The following is a 21,960-nucleotide window of genomic DNA, read 5'->3' on the forward strand; positions in this document are numbered from 1 at the left end:
TGCAGGAGACTCAAAGGGACTTACAATCTCTTTGCCCTTCCCCCCTCACAACAAACACCCTGTGAGGTAGGTGGGGCTGAGAGAGCTCCGAGAAGCTGTGACTAGCCCAAGGTCACCCAGCTGGCATGTGTGGGAGTGCCCAGGCTAATCTGAATTCCCCAGATAAGCCTCCACAGCTCAGGCGGCAGAGCTGGGAATCAAACCCGGTTCCTCCAGATTAGATATACGAGCTCTTAACCTCCTACGCCACTGCTGCTCACTTACAGTCAGAAGGTGACTGTAAGTCACTTTGAGTCTCCCAAAAGGTAGAGAAAAACAGTGTGTAAAAACTAACTATTCTTCTTCTAGACATTTATGTGGGGAAGGTGGAGTTTGGGGAGCAAAGGACCTCAGCAGAATATCATGCCACAAAAGAAGAAGAATTTGGATTTATACCTCACTTTTCTCAACTGTAAGGAGTCTCAGAACAGCTCACAATTGCCTTCCCTTCCTCTCCCCACAGCAAACACCTGGTGAGGCACATAGGACTGAGAGAGTTTTGAGACAATTTGTGATTTGCCCAAGGTCACCCAGCAGGCTTCATGTGGAGGAGTAGGGGGAAAACCTGCTTCACCAGATTAGAACCCACCACTCATGTGGAAGAGTGGGGAATTAAACTTGGTTCCCCACATTAGAGTCCACCTGCTCTTAACCACTGCACCAACTGGGGTGGCCCTCCAAAGCAGCCATTTCCTACAGGGAAACTGATATCTGTTGTCTCAAGATCAGTCCTAATTCATGATTTCCGGTCCCTATCAGGAAGCCAGCAAACTTGAGCAATAAACCACCATCAAGTCCTCTAGAGAGCAGGATGCGGTGCTTGGGTATTGGGAGAGATGCAGAGAGCCTTCTCTTTTTTTGCACACAATTCCAAGCAGTTCCGTTTGGGGCACGAAAGCATTGACTTGATTAGCACTTTTAAGACACTTATTCATTAGACAAACAGATGGTTCTGTGTTCTGTTTGTCTGATGCTGGTGCTGTTTTTAGAGCTTTATTTTTAGTCCAGTTTGCCACAGAGGGTCCCCATGTGCCATTCTCCTGGCTTTCCAGCCTTGGAGAGATTTTTCTCTCCTCTTTTCGTTCAATCGCTGTAACCAGCTGGCCTTTGTGGGAACTAGTTGCTAAGAAGACCAGAGCTTCCAGCATCCCTTCCCTGCATTGCCATTCAAAGCTTTTCCTCATGTCTGTGTCTCCTTGCTATGCAGTGTCTGGTTAGCCCAGGGATGGCTAAATACACTTGCACACCACTGGAGAAGTAGCAACTTGTCAATTGTCTGCCCCTCCCCTTCTCCTCACGCTTGTTTTAAAACATAGTGTGCAAAACTGTGGTGGTCTAGGTGGTACAGAAAACAGCTACCAGCATTGTAAATCAAAAAACATTTATTACGAAGAAAATACTTACACACATGCTCTTGGCACCGCAACAGTGGAAGCAAGAGATCCAAAAGAAAATGGTAAAGGCACAGTTCCACGTTCCCTCGTTCTGTAAATGCCCTAGCTGATGTTAATCTAAGGATGCACCTTAACTTAACAGTTACAGTGGTTCTAAAGAATTCTCATTATTTTAGAGCCTTCGCTCAGGCCTGCAGTCTTCCACATTCATTCATTCATTCATTCATTCATTCATTCATTCATTCATTCATTCATTCATTCATTCATTCATTCATTCATTCATACCCTGCCTTTCTATAGCCATATTCAAAGCAGCTTGCAAAGTGCAATAAAATATAATAATACAATAACAATAAAACCAATAACAATACAATCCCAACATGGAAATGTAAGAGTTTTGCCTGCTTGGATGGAAGCAGCACCAAACAGAGAAAGAAGTTTTATTATTTAGCTTTGTCCATTCCTTCTGTTGTGGGTGGGGGGGTACTGGGTCAAAGAAGCCCTTTCTGGAATCCCCTAGCACACAGGTGTCAAACTCGTGGCCCTCCAGATGTTATGGACTACTGTTCCCATCATCCCCTGCCAGCATCATGCTAGCAGGGGATGATGGGAACTGTAGTCTATAACATCTGGAGGGCTGCAAGTTTGACACCTATGCCCTAGCATTTTAAACCACCAAACTCCCTCTTCCCTGTGAGGTGTCAGTGTCTTCCAGTTGAAGGTGTGACTTGACCATCCCATTGTCTCTAGCCAGCAGAGGTGTAGCAAGGGGGGGAAGCGCCCTGTGAATGGTCAGTCCTCTGCCCTGTCCCACCCTGGAACACCTCCATCCCACCCAGGAATGCCCCCACCACACCCTCACAGGGGCGCGCGCCCGGTTCATCACGCGCACCCCCGCCTCCTTGGAGCTAGGCCTCCCCAGCCAGCAAAGCTTTAGCATTTCTAAAGTGTTGGACTGGGTGAGGGTTTCCTTCTCCCCTCCAGCATATTCTGAGCAAAGAGAGAGAAAAACTTTTAACATGAAAAGCAAAGGTCCTTCTCAGTCCATATCTCCAAAAAATGCATTTCTTCACATTGAACAAAACGTATCAAGAAGGAGTGCAAAAGATGCCGTGGCTTAATGTGCAGAAGTAGAAAGACAGCATCAGGGAAGCAGTAAAAGTAACCATGAAATCAAAAAAAAAGGAAAATGAGACATAATCCCCAAAAAACGGCAATCATTACAGAGCAATCCTAGGCGTAGCTCTGTGTGTGTGCGTGTGTGTGTGTGTGTGTGAAGTCTCATCAAGTTGCTTCCAACTGATGGCGATCCTATGAATCCATGGCCCACTGTGCATTATTCCGAGGCTCTTTGCTCTGTAGTGGGGTCACACTGGGTCTCCTCCCGGTTTTCCATTTACACCCGAAGAAGTGCGCTGCTGCCTGCTGCTTGGCTTGCAGTTATTTTGCCTGCCCTGACTTCCAGGTCGTTCCTAGTTGCTCGCGAGACTGCCGCTTTTCCCCGAAAGCCTTTTGATTTTTTAATCATTTTATTGTTAAGCCCTTAGGGGATGGGGCGGTCTACAAATATAATAAATAAATAAATAAATAAATAAATAAATAAATAAATAAATAAATAAATAAATAAATAAATAAATAAATAAATAAATAAATAAATAAATAAATAAATAATATGTTAATATTTGTGGGGGGTTGTTTTTTTTTAAGCTGCCCATCAATCCCCGGAAATGCATTCAAACAGTAAGCAGGCGGGTGAAATTCTGGAAGCCATGGAAAACATTAGAATTTGCCCGCTTTCAGGAACCGTGGGGCTTCTGTGATCGGCAGCACCACGAGTGAGAGCACGTCTGCAATCAAAACTCTGCCCTGAAGGAAACATACGCTCATTGCAGGGCAGAGCACCACTGTATAATTGGCCAATGTCTTCCCAAACATTGTGTTGTTAAGACTTTTCTAGATCCACTGAAATCAATGGGCTTCAAAGGGTGTAACTCCGCTTAGACCGGAGGTGTCATCAGATGGTGCAAGTGTCACCTCTTTGGATAGGCCGATGGACGATTTGCTGGACGACTGGACTGTTCCGCAACGAGACTTTGTGTTCAAACGATTTCCTTTACTGGAACAACATCAGGATTACACATTTAGACTTCCATTGACAGAACGAAGGATTAAGCAACAAAACAGCTTCCATTATAACCTCATGCAATTCCGCCCCCTTCCTCGTTGCTTGACACCACCCTTCAGCACCAGTACCCAAGGGGGAACCGCACCCCTCCATTCTCACAGGAAGGCAAAGGCACGGTCTTCGCCAAAACAAAACAACCCACACTCTGCAACACTTTGAACTGTAGAAGTCAGCAGCTGCCTAATGAGCTGTCTGTGCCTAAAAGCGAAACTAAGAAGGCAACAGAAAGCAGTCCTAGACAAAGAATACTACATCCCCAGTAGCAAAGCTACAAGGGGACAGGGGGGCGTGTTGCACCGGATGCATGCCTGGAGGGGTGGAAAACTGCCCCTCCCCCTTCCCCCTGCAGAGCCCCCCCGTGTCCCCCCTTCATACACACTTACCCTAGTTTAGCCTGAAAAAGTTCAGGCTGAAAAACAACCTGAAAAGTGCCCTGGCCCCAAGGTCTCCTGGGTATTGTAGTTCCCACCAAGGCTTTTTTTCAGCCTGAACTGAACAGAACTGAACTTTTTCAGCCTGAACTAAGGTAAGTGGTGGAGTTGGGTGGCCACAGGGATGGGGGCAGAAAACGTAGAGTCTGCCCCCAGGCGCAGTTTGGCCCAGCTAGGCCTCTGCACATACCGGCCAGGAGTCCTGACAGGATTGGGACAGAACAGGGCCAGATCACGACAACGAGAATCAATCTTGTCTTGCTCGTAACGCCCATTTCTTTTTGAGTCAAATGCCACCGCCGTACGCTTCCTTTGATAACGAATAGCATTTGGAGGAGTTTTGTGCCTACACAGCAGGAGAGTTCAGCTGCCCTTTGAGAGCGGGGCACTCTGTCAGACCGCCTCCTGCGGTGAGGCTGCAGAATAGCTAGATCTAATTGGTTTGATGTTGTATGACATCACTGGGTTGACTTTAGGACCCCCCACTGGCTGACACCTTCCGCGTGACTGTTCCCAGCGAGAAGACCCGGTCATCATAAGGGAAATATGTTGCTGACGCAGCAGCTGTTCAGGGGAACAAAGGCTGTGAAAAGGTTCTCCTTGTACTCATTACAGCCCGAGGGGGGAACATTTCACCACCTGAAAATTCTGATTAATTCAGACAGCTGTCAAATGCTGGGCTTTCTTCTGTTTGAAAGAGAAGGGAAAGGAAAGGCTACCAATGGGTGGACATAAGAACATAAGAACATAAGAACAAGCCAGCTGGATCAGACCAGTGTCCATCTAGTCCAGCTCTCTACTACTCACAGTGAAAGCAATGGTCTTCTGCGGCTGCTGCTCCCGAGCACCTGGTCTGCTAAGGCATTTGCAATCTGAGATCAAGGAGGATCAAGATTGGTAGCCAGAGATCGACTTCTCCTTCATCAACTGTCCAAGCCCCTTTTGAAGCTATCCAGCTTAGTGGCCATCACCACCTCCTGTGGCAGCATATTCCAAACACCAATCACACATTGCGTGAAGAAGTGTTTCCTTTTATTAGTCCTAATTCTTCCCCCAGCATTTTCAGTGAATGCCCCCTGGTTCTAGTATTGTGAGAAAGAGAGAAAAATTTCTCTCTGTCGACATTTTCTACCCCATGCATAATTTTATAGACTTCAATCATATCCCCCCCCCCTCAGACCTCTCCAAACTAAAAAGTCCCAAACGCTGCAGCCTCTCCTCATAAGGAAGGTGCTCCAGTCCCTCAATCATCCTCGTTGCCCTTCTCTGCACTTTTTCTATCTCTTCGATATCCTTTTTGAGATGTGGCGACCAGAACTGAACACAGGACTCCAAGTGCGGTCGCACCACTGCTTTACATAAGGGCATGACAATCTTTGCAGTTTTATTCTCAATTCCTTTCCTAATGATCTCCAGCATAGAGTTTGCCTTTTTCACAGTTGCCATGCATTGAGTTGACATTCCCATGGAACGATCATAAGGAACCATCATGAGGACATGAGGAACCACACCCCAATCTGCTGCCGTCCTTTGCTCTAGCACAGTGATGGCTAGCACTAGCAGAGCAATGGAACGTTTTGTCTACCACAGCTTTTAAGATTCAATGAGAAGAGTCCAATGGGGCTGTTAACCTTTGCTGAGAGCAAGCCCTCCTATTTGCTTGCCTGTATTCTTTGGGGCGTGGAGGTTTTGTAAGCTGCTTTTGGGATCCCAACTGAATGGTGTCAATAAAGTAAACAAACCAATGAGCGTCACGGAACGGTTCAAAGAAGCAATGTTTTGCTCTAATAGAGCAATATGATAGCACTGTATTTGTCTGGATACATAAGCACCGGAAGCGAAAATTATTATGAAAGGGATAATGACGTTATAAACTCTCTTCTGGAGATTGAGAATAAAGACAGATCTATGGCTGCATATGGCCCATGGAATCAAAGATGGACATTTGAGGAATTTCGACGTATGAGGAAGGCTTGTATGGACGGAATCATAGTCAGGAATATACGATGTTATATTCAGAAAATTACCCATAATCCATCATGAATTGATGTGCATAATGAAAATAGTGTGTGGCTGGAAGGCACATGATACAGTGCCCTCATGATACAGGAGCAGCAGTGGCGTACTGGTTAAGAGCAGGTGTACTCTAATCTGGAGGAACCAGGTTTGATTTCCTGCTCTGCCGCTTGAGCTGTGGAGGCTTATCTGGGGAATTCCAGCACTCCAACACATGCCAGCTGGGTGACTTTGGACTAGTCACAGTTCTTCTGAGCTTTCTCAGCCCCGCTTACCTCACAGGGTGTTTGTTGTGTGGGGGGAGGGAAAGGAGTTTGTAAGCCATATAAATCCAGCTCTTCTTCTTCTTCTTCTTCTTCTTCTTCTTCTTCTTCTTCTTCTTCTTCTTCTTCTTCTTCTTCTTCTTCTTCTTCTGAGAGAGAGAGAGAGAGAGAGAGAGAGAGAGAGAGCTCTTGGGGAACATGTGCAGGATATCTTAGGTCCAGTGAGGGAATGCATGCCATGAACCTATTCATTGTTGTTCCAATTTATTTTCATTATTCATTGTTAACTCATTTTTTCACTCACTTGAGAACAAAAGTAAATCCCTAGGTATTACTTACCTACTTTTTCTCAGATGTCCCCCTCCCCCCGCTGTTTTCCTGATATCATTTGATATTTTGTGGTGACATCAATCAAAAGAAGAGTCATGGCAGGTGCTAAAATGGTTTGTTTTGCCACATTTACTCCTAGAACAAAACATCCTTGCCTTGATCTCTGCACTCTTAGCTGTATTTTTGAAGAGGTTGTGAGTAGGGGTGCCTGTTGGACTCATGCTGTTGTGACCAGATGCAGGCAAGGAGGAGGAGGAGGAGGAGGAGGAAGAGGAAGAGGAAGAGGAAGAGGAAGAGGAAGAGGAAGAGGAAGAGGAAGAGGAAGAAGAAGAGGAAGAAGAAGAAGAAGAAGAAGAAGAAGAAGAAGAAGAAGAAGAAGAAGAAGAAGAAGAAGAAGAAGAAGAAGAAGAAGAAGAAGAAGAAGAAGAAGAAGAAGAAGAAGAAGAAGAAGAAGAAGAAGAAGAAGAAGAAGGGGGATTTATATCCCCTCTTTCTCTCCTGCAGGAGACTCAAAGGGGCTTACAATCTCCTTGCCTTTCCCCGCTCACAACAAACACCCTGTGAGGTGGGTGGGGCTGAGAGAGCTCCGAAAAGCTGTGACTAGCCCAAGGTCACCCAGCTGGTGTGTGTGGGAGTGTACAGGCTAATCTGAATTCCCCAGATAAGCCTCCACAACTCAAGTGGCAGAGCTGGGGATCAAACCCAGTTCCTCCAGATCAGAGTGCACCTGCTCTTAGCCAGTACGCCACTGCTGCTCTGGAGCCAGTTTTTTATCAGGCAGTTTGGCTGTTTACAAGCTGTTCAGGCCTGTTCATGTGTTCAAGCAGCACAGCACATTCCTGTGCAATGGGCATATTTCACCCACTTGCATTCTCAGACAGCCCCATGGGAGTCCCATTTCCCACCCTCCCCTGCTGACCTGTTGCAACTTATTTATTTTTATTTTATTTATTATTTGGATTTATTAGCCGCTCCACCCTCGTAGGGCACATGTCACTCAACAGCCAGGAGTATAAACCAATTGAGCAAGCCAGCCAGCCAGGCAGAGCTTATAAAAATAATTACTGCATTTCTTACCATGTGGTATTGCTTTAAGGCTGTTTTATGATTGAGGTTGTCCTGCACGCATGCTTGACCATCCATGATCATGGCACAGAATTGCTTTCACTTATGGCCCACATGCAAAAATGGCCTGGAAGGCAGGAGGAAATGAAACTCTACTATGACAGCTGCTGCAAAGCTGTTCGACAGTAGCTCCAGTTGGCAAAGAGAGGAAGAGATCCGTCGCTCAGCTCAGTGCATGATCACAGCTGGAGAACATGAGATATTCACAGAGGTGGGATCCAACCAGTTCTCACCACTTCTCAAGAAGTGGTTACTAATTTTTTCAGAGTGCCGAGAAGGGGTTACTAAAGCAGGCTGACCAGACATCCCGCTTTGGTCGGGACAGACCCGCCTTAAAACAATTTGTCCCGCAAGTTATTTCAAGTGTCCTGATTTTTGGAAGGCTGCCGCACTGCCTTCTGGGGTGCACGGCCTTCTGGGGCACTCCCATTTCCTGCCCTGTGACAGGGCGGAAAACAGGAGCATCCCAGAAGGCCGTGTGCTCCTGCGGCTGCGGCCTTGTAATGCTTGCCTGGCTCCATGCATCTACCCGCCCATCCCGGTTCACAAAGGTGACCATCTGGTCACCTTATACTAAAGCAACCTCCCTGCCCAATAGGGACTAGAGTTGCGTGTGTACGGCTGCGCCACTGTTTGAATCCCACCACCATCGGAAACCTGTTATTAAAATTTTTGGATCCCACCACTGGATATTCACCGACCAAATGGGTTTGCCCTGAAGTTCACAACCTCCCCAACTGTGAGGAGGAGGGGACCACACACGACAGTTTGCTGCCGGCAGACTGACAGGCTCAACGATCCTATTGTGCAGCTGGCGTGTGAGCAAGTCCCCAGCCAGGATGAAACCCAGGAGGGGGTACAGTCTGGCTGTAAGTTATTTCTCTGAGCACCCTCAGAGCAGCGAGCCCCAGAGAGGAGACAAATGGACGGCACCAGGCACAGAGTGGGAAATGGAGAAGGGACAGTGTTGAGATAGGAATGGTAAATCCATTAATCTTAAGGAATACAATTCACTGTGCAAAACAGCCAAAGGCAGAGAGACACCTCATTTGTTATCAGGTGCACTGTGAAAGTCAGGTTCTTTAATTATCTCACCAAATTCTGCAGCCCATTCATCAAGGTGCCTGGACCAGGCTGCTGCGATTACCACCCACACACCACCTGGAGAGGGATGTGGACGGAGCTCAGCAAGAGCGGGCGGGCTGGAGGACCACGAGGAGGTCCCAAGCCCTCCTGCAGCACTTCCTGCAAGCCAGTCAGGTCTTGCTTCACAGCTCAGCAACTTCCTGGCCGGTGCCGGTGGCTAATGCCTGCACACAGTTGGAAGGCAGCTATGACAGGCAACAGCAGGAAACAGGAGGAACTGAAGCCAAGGCACTACACAGAATCTCCGGAGGAGGAAGAGCAAAGCTGACAGAGGGGCAGGAGGAGTTTGGATTTATACTCCGCTTTTCTCAATTGTAAGGGGTCCCAATGCAGCTTACAAACTCCTTCCCAGAGGTGGGATCCAGCAGGTTCTCACAGGTTCCCGAGTAGGTTACTAACTATTTGAGTGTGCCGAGAGGGGGTTACTAATGGGTGATTTTGCCACATGATTTTTGCCTTAGTGACGCCCCTCCTCTTCAGCAGTAGCGCACAGAACTTGAAGCAGTCTAGCAGGAGGTGCACCGGCATGTGTGGCAGCCTGGCCTGCGTGCATTCGTTTCCCGCCCAAGGACCGGCGCAGCAGCTGCATCCTTGCCACAGCCCCGCCCAGGAATGCCCCACCCCCGGGATGCCCGGCCATGCCCCCGTCATGCCCGCCCAGCCCCATTGGCGCTACGCCACAATTTGAATCCCACCACCATGGGAACCTGTTACTAAAATTTTTGGATCCCGCTACTGCTCCTTCCCTTCCTCTCCCAACAACAGACATGTCGCGAGGCAGGTGGGGCTGAGAGTCCTGAGAGAACTGTGAGTGGCCCAGGGTCACCCAGCAGGCTTCATTGGAGGAGTGTGAAATCGAACCCAGTTCTCCAGATTAGAGTCTAGCACTCATGAGGAGGAGAGGGGAATGAAACCCAAATCACAGCCCGCTGCTCTTAACCATGAACTCCATGGAGCAACTGTTATTTTCTGAACTGTGCGGAAAAAGCCCTTTACATTTTTTTTAGTTTGCAACCAAAGTGATTAATTGTAGATTTAAAATTCAAAAATGAGACATGTTTAAATATGTATGACACAGTCATACTTGCTGTCATGTGTACAGAGCATCAATACCAGCTTTCGCACTGTGCGGTACAAGGAACGGTCCAAGAGGCACATTCTGCAAACATTCCCTGCCCCGCGTCCCAAAACACAGATCAGCAACTAGTTTTTGTGGGTTTTCTGGGGTGTGGCCATGGTCTGGTAGATCTTGTTCCTAACGTTTCGCCGGCATCTGTGGCCGGCACCTTCAGAGGTGTATCACAGAGAGAAGTGTAACAGACTTCTCTCTGATGACACCTAAATACAGATGCCCGGTAAACGTTAGAATGAATCTGAACCAATACGCAATGGAAACCACCAGTAGTTGAATCCGACAGAAAGTAGCCGATAATACACAAATCCGCAAGTTTTTCTTTCATTCAGTAGTCACATAACCGAGAGGTCTGCTTGTTCATTTGATTTCATTTAAGTATTTTTTTTAGAATTCTTTTGTGTATAGTTTGGAATCAAGTAAGATTCTCAAAACTTTACGCATGTTGGATGACAAAAAAAATTGAATTGGAAATCACATCTCTTCCTTCCAGGGTTTTGGCTCAACCAGAGCTGCTGTTCTGATCCTAGCTAGAGAGGTCACAGGCGGAAAGGGTGGAAAAACAGCTCTGCCTGGCATCTTGGCAAGCCACTGCTGGGGGCCAGGGCGTGAGCTAGGGTTGCCAACTCTGGGCTGGGAAACACCTGGAGATTTTTTTGGCGGGGTGGAGTCTGGGAAGGCAGGGTTTGGGAAGGGGAGCAACTTCAGCAGAGTACAATGCAGTGGTGGGATCCAAAAATTTTAGTAACAGGTTCCCATGGTGGTGGGATTCAAACAGTGGCGTAGTGCCAATGGGGCTGGGCAGGGCACGATGGGGGCGTGGCCGGGCATCCTGGGGGCGGGGCATTCCTGGGCGGGGCTGTGACAAGGACGCAGCCGCTGCGCCGGTCCTTGGGCAGGAAACAAATGTACGTAGGCGCAGGCTGCCACGCACGCCGGTGCACCTCCTGCTAGACTGCTTCAAGTTCTGCGCACTACTGCTGAGAGGAGGGGCGTAACTAAGGCAAAAATCATGTGGCAATTAGTAACCCCCTCTCGGCACACACAGATAATAAGTAACCTGCTCTCGGGAACCTGTGAGAACCTACTGGATCCCACCTCTGGTACGATGGCATCAAATCCACCCTCCCAAGCAGCCACTGTCTCTAGGGGAACTGACCTTAGTCATCTGGAAATCAGTTGTACTAGTGGGAAATCTCCAGGTTTCACCAGGTGGTTGGGAACCCTGGGCAAGAGGAATGATTGAAGAGCCTATATTTGAAGTTTCGTGTATATACGTACAGAATAGGATTTCTGAGACATGTTTCTTACCATGCAGGTAGAAAATAATGTACTCTTAAGGATGACAAGGTAAAAATTGGATTCCTTTCTTGTTCTGCCAAGACTAATGATCAGCGGAGACTGAGTTGTTCTACACAGATGTACATGTTGTCATAGTTGTCAGTGCCAACGTTCGTATGTTCAAAATACTAAAACTATTTTTTAAAAAATATCATTGGCATTCCTCCCTGTTGGTAAACAGTTGGATGAGTTGTTATGTCCCTGCATATATAGGCTTCTGGTTTCTGCTCGCTGGCAGGACTACAATTCCCAGCAATCACCAGCTCCCGCCTTTTTATGTTAAAGCGGGAAACTGAGCTGGGGAGCTATGGCAAAACGAAACTATGTAGCTCCGTCAGATTCGACCATAGATGGACGGTTACGTTTATACGGGGCTGGATTTATACTATTACAGATGGACGGATACGTTGTACCATGATTTTGAATAAGACAATTGAGGAATGAAGACTCCAGTGTTCAGTTTGGATATGTTATATGGGACGACCCAATTTATTCAGTTGGGGTGTTGGTAACCTATGCTAACTGTATCTTTAAAAGATTTATGTTATACCTGCTATGTTTGATGAGCAAAACTAAAAATGATTTGTTGTTCATGAGTGACAGCCTGAATGCAGCGTATTATTGTTTGGTTGGATACCTCCGAAGGTGCCAGACACAAATGTAGGCTAAGCTTTCGGAGCAAAAACTACCAGACCACGGCCACACAGCCCAGAAGACCCGTAACAGCCAGTTGATTCAAGCTGCGGAAGCCTTTGGCAATACACCAAGATGATTCGCCACTGTCTTCTTCTGCATGGTTTTCTTTCCAAGAACCAACTAACCCCGCTTTGCTTCCAAGATCTGAGAAGATCCGGCTATACCAACCTGCCTTCCCTCTGCATATTAAGATTTACTGCCTCTGCATGTGGACATTCCCTTTAGTTACCTTGACTGGTAGCCACGGATTGACCCATCCTCCATACATTTGTCTGATCCCCTTTTAAAGCCATCTATAGCCGTGGTCATTGTTAAACCCTCTGGCACTGAATTCTGCATTTTAATGACTCACTAAGTAAGGAAGTATTTATGTCCAACAATGAGTCCTGATTTATCCCCATATCCTGATGGAGGATTTGTATGGAGAAGGGTTCTTGTCACTGTTTTTGTGGGGTTTTGTGGGGGGGGGGGGAGGAGGAGGAATAATAAAGTACTTATCTCAAAGAGATTTCCAGTTTCTTCTGCAATGAATATTAACCCTTAACCCCCAAACTTTCAGCACTTATCCGTTAAACATCAAACTAAAATTAAATCTTATTTTAACATCATTTTTTTCATAGACTCATAGAGTTAGAAGAGACCACAAGGGGCATCAAGCCCTACCCCTGCCATGTAGGAACACACAATCCAAGCACTCCCGACAAATAGCCATCCAGTTTCTGTTTAAAAACCTCCAAAGAAGGAAACTCCACCACTTTCTGAAGCAGTGTATCCCACTGTCAAACAGCCCATACCATCAGGAAGTTCTTCCTAATGTTTAGGTGGAGTCTCTTTTCTCGTAGTTTGAATCATCACTCTGTGCTTTAAAAGGGGCTTGGACAGATTTATGGAGGAGAAGTCGATTTGTGGCTACCAATCTTGATCCTCTTTGATCTGAGATTGCAAGTGCCTTAACAGACCAGGTGCTCGGGAGCAGCAGCAGCAGAAGGCCATTGCTTTCACATCCTGCAGGTGAGCTCCCAAAGGCACCTGGTGGGCCACTGCGAGTAGCAGAGAGCTGGACTAGATGGACTCTGGTCTGATCCAGCTGGTTTGTTCTTATGTTCTTATGTGTCCCAGTCTCAACAGCCCAGAAAATGAGCTTGCTCCTTCTTCGACATGACATCCCTTCAAATATTTAAAGATGGCTCTTCTGTCACCCCTTAGCCTTCTCTTCTCCAGACTAAATATACCCAGCTGCCTAAATTTCTCCTCGTAAAACATGGATTCCAGATCTTTTACCATTTTGGCTGTGGCCCTCTGGACACACTCCAGCTTTTCAATATCCTTCTTGAATTGTGGTGCCCAGAACTGGAAACAGTATTCCAGGTGAGGTCTGACCAATGCAGAATAGAAGAAGAAGATGAAGAGTTGGATTTATATCCCCCTTTCTCTCTTGCAAGGAGACTCAAAAGGGCTTATAAACTCCCTTCCCTTTCCCACTCACAACAAACACCCTGTGAGGTAGGTGGGGCTGAGAGAGCTCCGAGAAGCTGTGACTAGCCCAAGGTCAGCCAGCTTGCGTGTGTTGGAGTGCACAGGCTAATCTGAATTCCCCAGATAAGTTTCCACAGCACAGGTGGCAGAGCGGGGAATCAAACCCAGTTCCTCCAGATTAGAGTGCACCTGCTCTTAACCACTACGCCACTGCTGCTCCACTAACAGTAGAGTGGTACTGTTACTTTCCTTGACACTGTAATAGTCCTTAGCTTTTCAAAATACTAGTCATTAAATTTCTGCGCACTTACTGCTCGTGGCATGGCTGTTGGCTTGGCAGTGTGGTTTTGCCGTGGTTTCCTGTTTAGAGAGGAAGTCTCCTGCTGCAGAACATCCCCAACTGTGCCAAGGCGATCCGCCATTTTGTTTACCTGCTGCTTTCTTTTCATTTTGTGCAACCACTGCGGCGTTTGCCTGCTGTCTTTGTTTTTGTGGTGCCAGCTTGTGTCTATCGAGAATGCAATAGACCATGTCAGTTTCATGAGTCCATTGCTCCACCAATAGACCTGCAGTGCAATAATAATAACAGTATTTTTAAAAAACCCAGCCCTTTCCATCCTGGCTGGAAGAGCTGATGTGGGGCCGGGGGAAAGTGGGGAGGGGCTGAGAAACCTGAATGAAGCGTAATGCGTGCCAATTCCCTCTGTCTTCCCTGGAAGAACAATTCTGATTTCCCTGGAAGGGAAATTCCCACTTTGCCCAGTTTTGGACACCATGGCGCTTTTCTGATCTGAGAGCATGATGACTTCAGAAGAGGCCAAAATGAGTGCCTAACTGAAAATCCAACCCAAAGGGAATGTGCGCTGAATGCGAGGCAGAGCACAAGTGCATAAAACGTGAATTAATTTTGTCCTGTTTTGTCCAGATAGTGTAATAGAACCGAACAACTCAAAAATTCAAAATTGGTACACTGACCTGGATTTGTATGTAGACATCATTTACAATAATTCAAAGCACTGTTTACTCAAAGTTATTTTTCATTGTTATTGCACACATATAAATCCACTTACACTAATGCTAACCTTATTCTAATATACTATAATAAGAAAATTAAAGTGCATAATATATATAAAGTGCCAGTGTCAATAAATCATATCAAAATACAATTTGTCATTTACGTACAAAATATAATGACAAGGTCCATATGTGACTTTAAACTAATGAGTTCCAAAATTTTCTTAGTATGTCCCTATTTTGTATCGTTTCAAAATGGAACTACACAAATTTTCACCAGCTGTATTGACAAACAGTCATTCACAAGTCCATATGAGACCACACTGTTCAATTCCAACAGAAATTTTATATCTCCATTTTTTGTAATTCCCAAATTGAACTTCACAACAGAGCTGATATCTCCTGTGCCTTGAGTCCATTCATAGATGGTACATGGAAAAATGAGAATCCTGTATAGAATCGCTGCATTAGATAGTTTTTAGGTATCTTCCTCAGTATACCGATTCTCAATAGCTTGATTTCATCCTGGGGTTAACATTCTTCTACAGTGTCATCTTTCCCCTAGAGATCATCTTAGTCCAGATAGTGTATCAAGGGTTTCCATTGTCCATCACTGATTCCTTAGCCCCAACCCCACCCTCTGCCACCACTGCCACTACCAGAGTTTTAACATGCTCGAACTAAGCTCTTAATTCCTTTCTCTTGCAACCGTTGGAAGATTACAGCGAAGGAAGGCAAGACAGATGGCATTCAAAAGGAAACGAGCCCTGTGAACATTTGCATCCTCCTGCATCCTTCACGGGTTCTTTATTCCTTCATCCCTGAAGTAGGACGTCACCTGGGCGCATCAGGAAGTTCCAAGAGTGCACTCGGAACTCTTGGGATTTGCTTCGAAGCACCTGGGCGAACAAGCATTAGAAGCAGATCTGCACGTCGGCTGCTTCGACTGATGTCGCCATGCATTCGGTTTGCCAAGAAACACTGCCAGGTCCTTTCTGCACCATCAATTCAGTGTCTAATAAATATGCATTTGCTTCTCGTTTGCTGAACGCTATCCACATCACATCCCTCAAGGCTGGGTTTGTGTTGCGGAGCTGCTGCAGTTTCTTGGCATTCAAAATGTAATATATGTCTGGGAAAAGGTGACACAGAGACAGATACCACATGCATCGATACTGTCATAATCATTCAAATAGTGGCTGCGTGAGACTCATGTCACGTATTACATGGATTTCCATTTTTATTTCCACCCCCCCCCCTCCTGCCCACATACACAGAATCAGTTTGGGGTACACTGAATGTATGAGTGTGTGGCAGAGAGGGAGTGCTTAATCCTGCGAGCGGAAATCCTGGAGATTTGTGGCCAGTGAATGGGGGGGGTGGGGTGGAGTTTAGGAAGGCAGGGTTGTGCTGCTGTAACCCATGCCATTTTAGTCTTTTTGTTTTGTTTGGATCTTAGGGCCCAGGGGATAAGAGCTCACTGAGCATGTGCAGTTGGTAAGCTTGCTTACTTATTACCAACTGCAAGAGCTCCACCCTCCTCAGTTGATCTGGCCTGCAGCAGAAGGAAGGCCTACAGCTCAATTGAGGGAATTACTTATTTTTTTACAGGCCCAAACTGAAGAAAGACCTGCAGCAGCTACATCAGATGCAGAAGGCCAGATGAGAGAAAGAAGCCCTGCTTGAATAATAGTTTGGACTTTATTGCTATTCTTTCATTATTGGACATTGTTAGTGGTGGCAACTGTTCTGAGTGTTTTTTTCTTTATACGCACTGAAGATTTTGTTCAATTGAGTTGTGCTGCATATATATATATATATATATATGTTCACTATTATTTATCCTTAAATGATAGAAAGTTGTGTTAAAGATTAAAGGTTTGTTGATTTGTTCAAGCAATTTCATATTTGTTTGCCAAGTCACAGGGTGCTGTCATATATTATTTCCTAGGTCTCCAATGGAGATTGATGTGGCCAAGGATAAATAGGTTACACTGTGTCATAGAGTCCGCCTTGGGAATCTAACATTTCCTCCAGCAGAACTGTTCTCTGTCAAGCCAGCATTATGTCTGACCCCACCTAGGGTCTGGTAACCCAGTCCCAACCAGTAGGCAAGTGCGTCGCACAAACAAAAAAATCTGAGTAGTCTTCAAGGGTAGCTCCATGTACATCATGTTACAGTAGTCTAGCTTCGAGGCATGAATTAGTGTTGCTAAAATGGCTGAGTTCAAAGTATATTTTCAATTTCTGCATCATACGCTAGTGAAAGTATCCTTCTTGGCTACTTCTCCAATTCGTTTCTCCGGCAACAGAGAAGGAACCAACCTTCCTCCCAAACTCTTCACCAAATTCACCAAAGGTAATTGCACTTTGTCGAAAGCTGGGAGGATCAGCCCCTTCAAAGCTCTGCTTTCCCAGCCAGCAACACCTCCTCCTTGTCAGGGTTAACAGTTCAAAAATCATGTTAATTAGGGGAAAAAAAGAAAAAAATCCCTTTGTTTAAGAAACAAATTACAGAATTTTAGATTAAGTTTTAAAAATATATTGTTGAAAGCCCAGAAAACCCACAACAGCCTCTCTAAAATGTCTTTGGTGACTGAGTCTGGAGACTAATCATATAATATCACAAGCACAATATTCCCCTAGATCAGGGGCTGATGGGATTTGTAGTCCATGAACATCTGGAGAGCCACAGGTTGCAGACCCCTGTCCTAGATGCTTCTGCCACACAACACTGTAAGTGCCTTCCCCATCCCAAATTACATGTCATGAATAAAAGCAAGATATATGACTGATCCTCAATAGACTGGCTTGGTTCATACTAAGCTGCTGACCTTGCGGCTCCTGCTTTGAACTGTCTGGATTTTGGCTTGGATCTTTGGACTTGTGTTTCTGGTTCAATGTGGTTTACTTGTTGCTATGAGTGTTGGAACTGTTGTGCTTGACTTTTGGAATTCAACTATGCCTGTGGAAACTGGACTCTGCGTGTATGTGGGCCACTGGTGGGCCACTGCAAGTAGCAGAGAGCTGGACTAGATGGACTGTGGTCTGATCCAGCTGGCTTGTTCTTATGTTCTTATGTTCTTATGTGTGTGTGAATACTAGGGAACTGTGACACTAGGGTTTTAGGCAACAGACTTCTTTGTAGCATTTCCCAGCAGTGCAAAGGGTTGGATGCAACTAGTTTTTCCACTGATGCAAAAGGGAGGAAGGGATAATCTTTGACAGCCCAAAAGTCTACAGTGGAGACAGAGGAGCCTGCATGGAAAAAAATACCATGTGGAACAGGTGACTGGCCAAGGTTGAGTAGGGTTTTCAGGCATCCCCAAGTAACCAGCAGGGATGGGGTGGGGAGGGTCTTACCAGGTGTGAATTGAGGCCTAGGCCTCAAAGTTGTCAGCATGATGACATCACTTCCGGTAGTGTTGTCATCCTGCCTCTGATGATAAGGGAGGCACTCTGGCATTTGGAGCAAACTCTATGGTAGAAGTCTCTCTGTCATCATCAGTGATGTGATGACATCACTTCCAGAAGTGACATAATCATGCTGACAATGTGAAGGCCTAGGCCACATTGCCCACCCGGTAAGCCTCCTGCCAACCAGTGGGACAGCACAACACAAGGCTGAGCGGGAGGCTGGATCTGACCCAAGAGCTGAATTGTCATTTGTCTGTGAGTTTTGTTGTCTGACAAAATTAAATTTGCATAAAGTGATCATTGTTTGTTTCTATGTAAACTTAACTTTCCCCCCTTTAAGGAGCAGATGACTTCATTTCCGAACCAATTGCTGTCTATACTGGCTCCAATATTCGAGTAAGTGGAGCTTTTTCAGGCAATAACGAATTACGAGAAATCAGGTGGAAGTTGGAGGTTAGGCTGTTGCTGCAGTGATTAGAATGAGAATTACCCTCATATTTATTTACATATTCAAACATCTTTGTTATAGCTTTAATCCAATTACTTGAAACTGTGAAGAGGCTAGCATTAGATTTTCTGGGAGTGATAATTAGAAAGCTTAAAATATGAAACACTGAAGACTGAGAAATGTTTGGGCTGGCCAAAGGAAATTTGTCAAGGCTCGACTAAAGGTGCTACGGCGTTGAGCAGGGCTAACTGGAAGATCCCCAGATGTATGCAGTCTGCCCCAACTCCATCATGGCTAATGTTGCCTTGGCAGCCATTTTGGGAGCTAGCAATGCCTTGCTTTGGAGAAGATGAGGTCATGGATCTCCTGTCAGGCTATGCTGACAAGCGGCCAAAACCTTGGGTGGGGATTCACCAAAGGGGCATCTTCATGCCTACTCATTACCATGATGGCCCACAAAGCTTGGATCCCATCTTGGTCTATCGACTTGTGCCTACTAATGCAAGTCATCCTGAGCTGAAAATCTAATTAGAAGAAGAAGAAGAAGAGTTTGGATTTATATCCCCTCTTTCTCTCCTGTAGGAGACTCAAAGGGGCTGACAATCTCCTTGCCCTTCCCCCCTCACAACAAACACCCTGTGAGGTAGGTGGGGCTGAGAGAGCTCCGAGAAGCTGTGACTAGCCCAAGGTCACCCAGCTGGTGTGTGTGGGAGTGCACAGGCTAATCTGAATTCCCCAGATAAGCCTCCACAGCTCAGGCGGCAGAGCGGGGAATCAAACCTGGTTCCTCCAGTAGATGCACGAGCTCTTAACCTCCTACGCCACTGCTGCTCTTTACAATCAAGTTGCTTCATAATTCTTAATGATGATGATGATGATGATGATTGTATTGATACAAAAACAGTTATACACAGCAAACAAGATCACTATGCTGGATTTTGTATTAAATCACACGTCGGACACTTCCCAAGCATCTAGGACTGTGTGATGTATCGCACCGAATAATGCGTGCAGAACTTGAGTAGAATTGGCCTTTTTGCAGCTGACATATGGTGATCTTGTCAGCCGCATTGTTTTTTAAGTGCCATCCAAGGTCTTTAGGCACTGCACCCGAGTGTTCGATCACCACTGGGACCACCTTTACTGGCTTGTGCCAGAGTCTTTTATGGTTCTATCCTTAAATCCTCGTGTCGTGTAGAGTTTTTTTTCCAGTTGCTTCTCATCAATTCTGCTGTCACCAGGGTGCAACATCGATCATCCACACTTTCCTTTTCTCCACAATCATGAGGTCAGGAGTATTGTGTTCTAAAACTTTGTCAATCTGAATTCAGAAATCCCAGAGTAGTTTTACGTGTTCATTTTCAGTGACCTTTTCAGGTTTGTGATTCCACCAGTTCTTTGTCACAGGCAGATGGTAGTTGTGGCACAAGTTCCAGTGAATCATTTCAGCAACAGTATTATGTCTCTGCTTGTAGTCTGTCTGTGCGATCTTCTTGCAGCAGCTAAGTATGTGACCTATTGTTTCATCTGCTTCCTTGCGGATCTGTAGTCGACTTTTCAATTCTGGCTTTGATGGCATTTATTCAAATTGCTTGTTCTTGGGCTGCAAGAATCAAGCTCTCAGTCTCCTTTTTCAAAGTTCCATTTGTGAGCCACAACCAGGATTTTCCTTGTCAATTTTGTCCTCAATTTTTTCTAGGAACTGTCCATGAAGAGCCTTCTTTTGCCAGTTTTTCTTCTGCTTTGCACTGTATTTTTACGGTATTCATTCTTTGTCTTTTGCACTTTGAGCAGTTTTCTGCTGTTGACTACCATCAATGTTGGTTCGATGATGATGATGATGATGATGACTGTAGATTTCACAACTGCCAGATCTTTAGCTGGTTGTTGGCCTTCATTACAATTCGAGCCTCACCCAGAGACCTAGGAAGTTGTAATGTATCTGCGTAGTATTCGTGTGGATCCCAGCAGGGCTGCCTTCTGAATTTGACAGATTATTATTATTATCTCCTCTTCGCCCCCGTGTTCGGCAGGCTCCCTGGTATACCGAGGAGCTTCGCCATATGAAACGGGTGCTTAGACGACTAGAGCGAAGGTGGCGGAAATCTCGCGGCAGCCAGCGAACATCTTATAGGGCGTTTATGAAGGCCTATGAGATAGCGGCGAAGAGGCTGAAGGGCTTTCTTCTCCTCCTCTCGCAGCGTCTGCTGGCTCGCCCGGCACAATTATTCCGTATAGTTCCGGTCCTTGACCTCCTTATCGGAAGGGTCACCACCGTCCTTCCCGATTGGCTGTGCTTCTACGAAGGCATTTATAAAGACTTTTGCAGATAGAAATTCGATACCGCTCGCGGGACCTTCCCGCCACATTATCTACAATTAGTGAACTGGAGGCTCCTTGCAGGTCTTGAGACTAAGTTTGTGGTTCTCCCTGCTCTCGAAGCCGCTGTTGGGACCTTGGCTGCTGTTAGACCTACTACCTGTCCTCTGGATCCGGTGCCTCTCCTGGCTTATAAAAGCTTGCCGGGCGGAGCTACGACCCCCATCTGTTGAACATCATCAATGGCTCCCTTGAGCAAGGGGTCTTTCGGATGGGTTGAAGGAGGCAGTGGTCCGCCCACTCTTAAAAGACCATCGTTAGATCCGGGGGATCTGGCCAATTACCGCCCGTCCGAATCTTTCGCTTCTAGGAAGGTAATTGAGAGAAAGTGGTGTTGGAGCAACTTCAGGGTTTCCTGGATGACGCATCGACCTCGATCCCACTTCCAGTCCGGCTTCGGCGTGCTGGGCATGGGGCGAGGAGACTGCTCTTATTAGCCATCTCGGATACGCTCGGTATGCAACTTGGCGGATCGGGCGCTGCTGGTTCTGTTAGATCTTACCGCGGGTAGCGCTTGATATTACGATCCACGACCTTTGACCCACCGCCACAGCGCTTCGAGTGCAGGGCACAGTCCTTCAGTGGATTGCCTCGTTTCTCCGGGACCCGAGTCAGCGGTGTGGAAGCGGTCGGCCTCCCGTAAGTGCCAGCTTCAGTGCGAATTACCTCAGGGGCTGCTATCTCCGGGCTATTATTAACTTTATCTACATCGACCACTTTCGCTCCAGTTGGTGATGCCAGCTTTGGGCTGATCTGCCATCAATATGAAAGATGACACTCCAGCTCATTCTGTTGATGGAGGGGGGCGGTTGCCGCCCTGCGGCTCTACAGCATTGTTTGGAAGCGGTAGCTGGTTGGTTGCAGCAGAGCAGGCTGCAGCTGAATCCATCGAAGCGGAAGTCCTCTGGCTGAACCGCCAAGAGGGTGAGGTTGGGGATTTCCAGCCGCGCCCGGTGTGGGAGGGAGTTTCATTGGCGCCGACCCCCCTCCGTTAGCAGTCTGGGGTCCACCTGGTTAAGTCTCTTTCAATGGAGACCCAGGTGGCCCATACAACCCGGACTGCTTTCTTCCATCTTCGCCAGGCGTGACTGGCTCCCTTCCTCTCCCAGGCAGATCGGCCACTGTGAT

This window comes from Sphaerodactylus townsendi, linkage group LG14 (genome assembly GCF_021028975.2).
Source record: "Sphaerodactylus townsendi isolate TG3544 linkage group LG14, MPM_Stown_v2.3, whole genome shotgun sequence".
Lineage (NCBI taxonomy): Eukaryota > Metazoa > Chordata > Lepidosauria > Squamata > Sphaerodactylidae > Sphaerodactylus > Sphaerodactylus townsendi.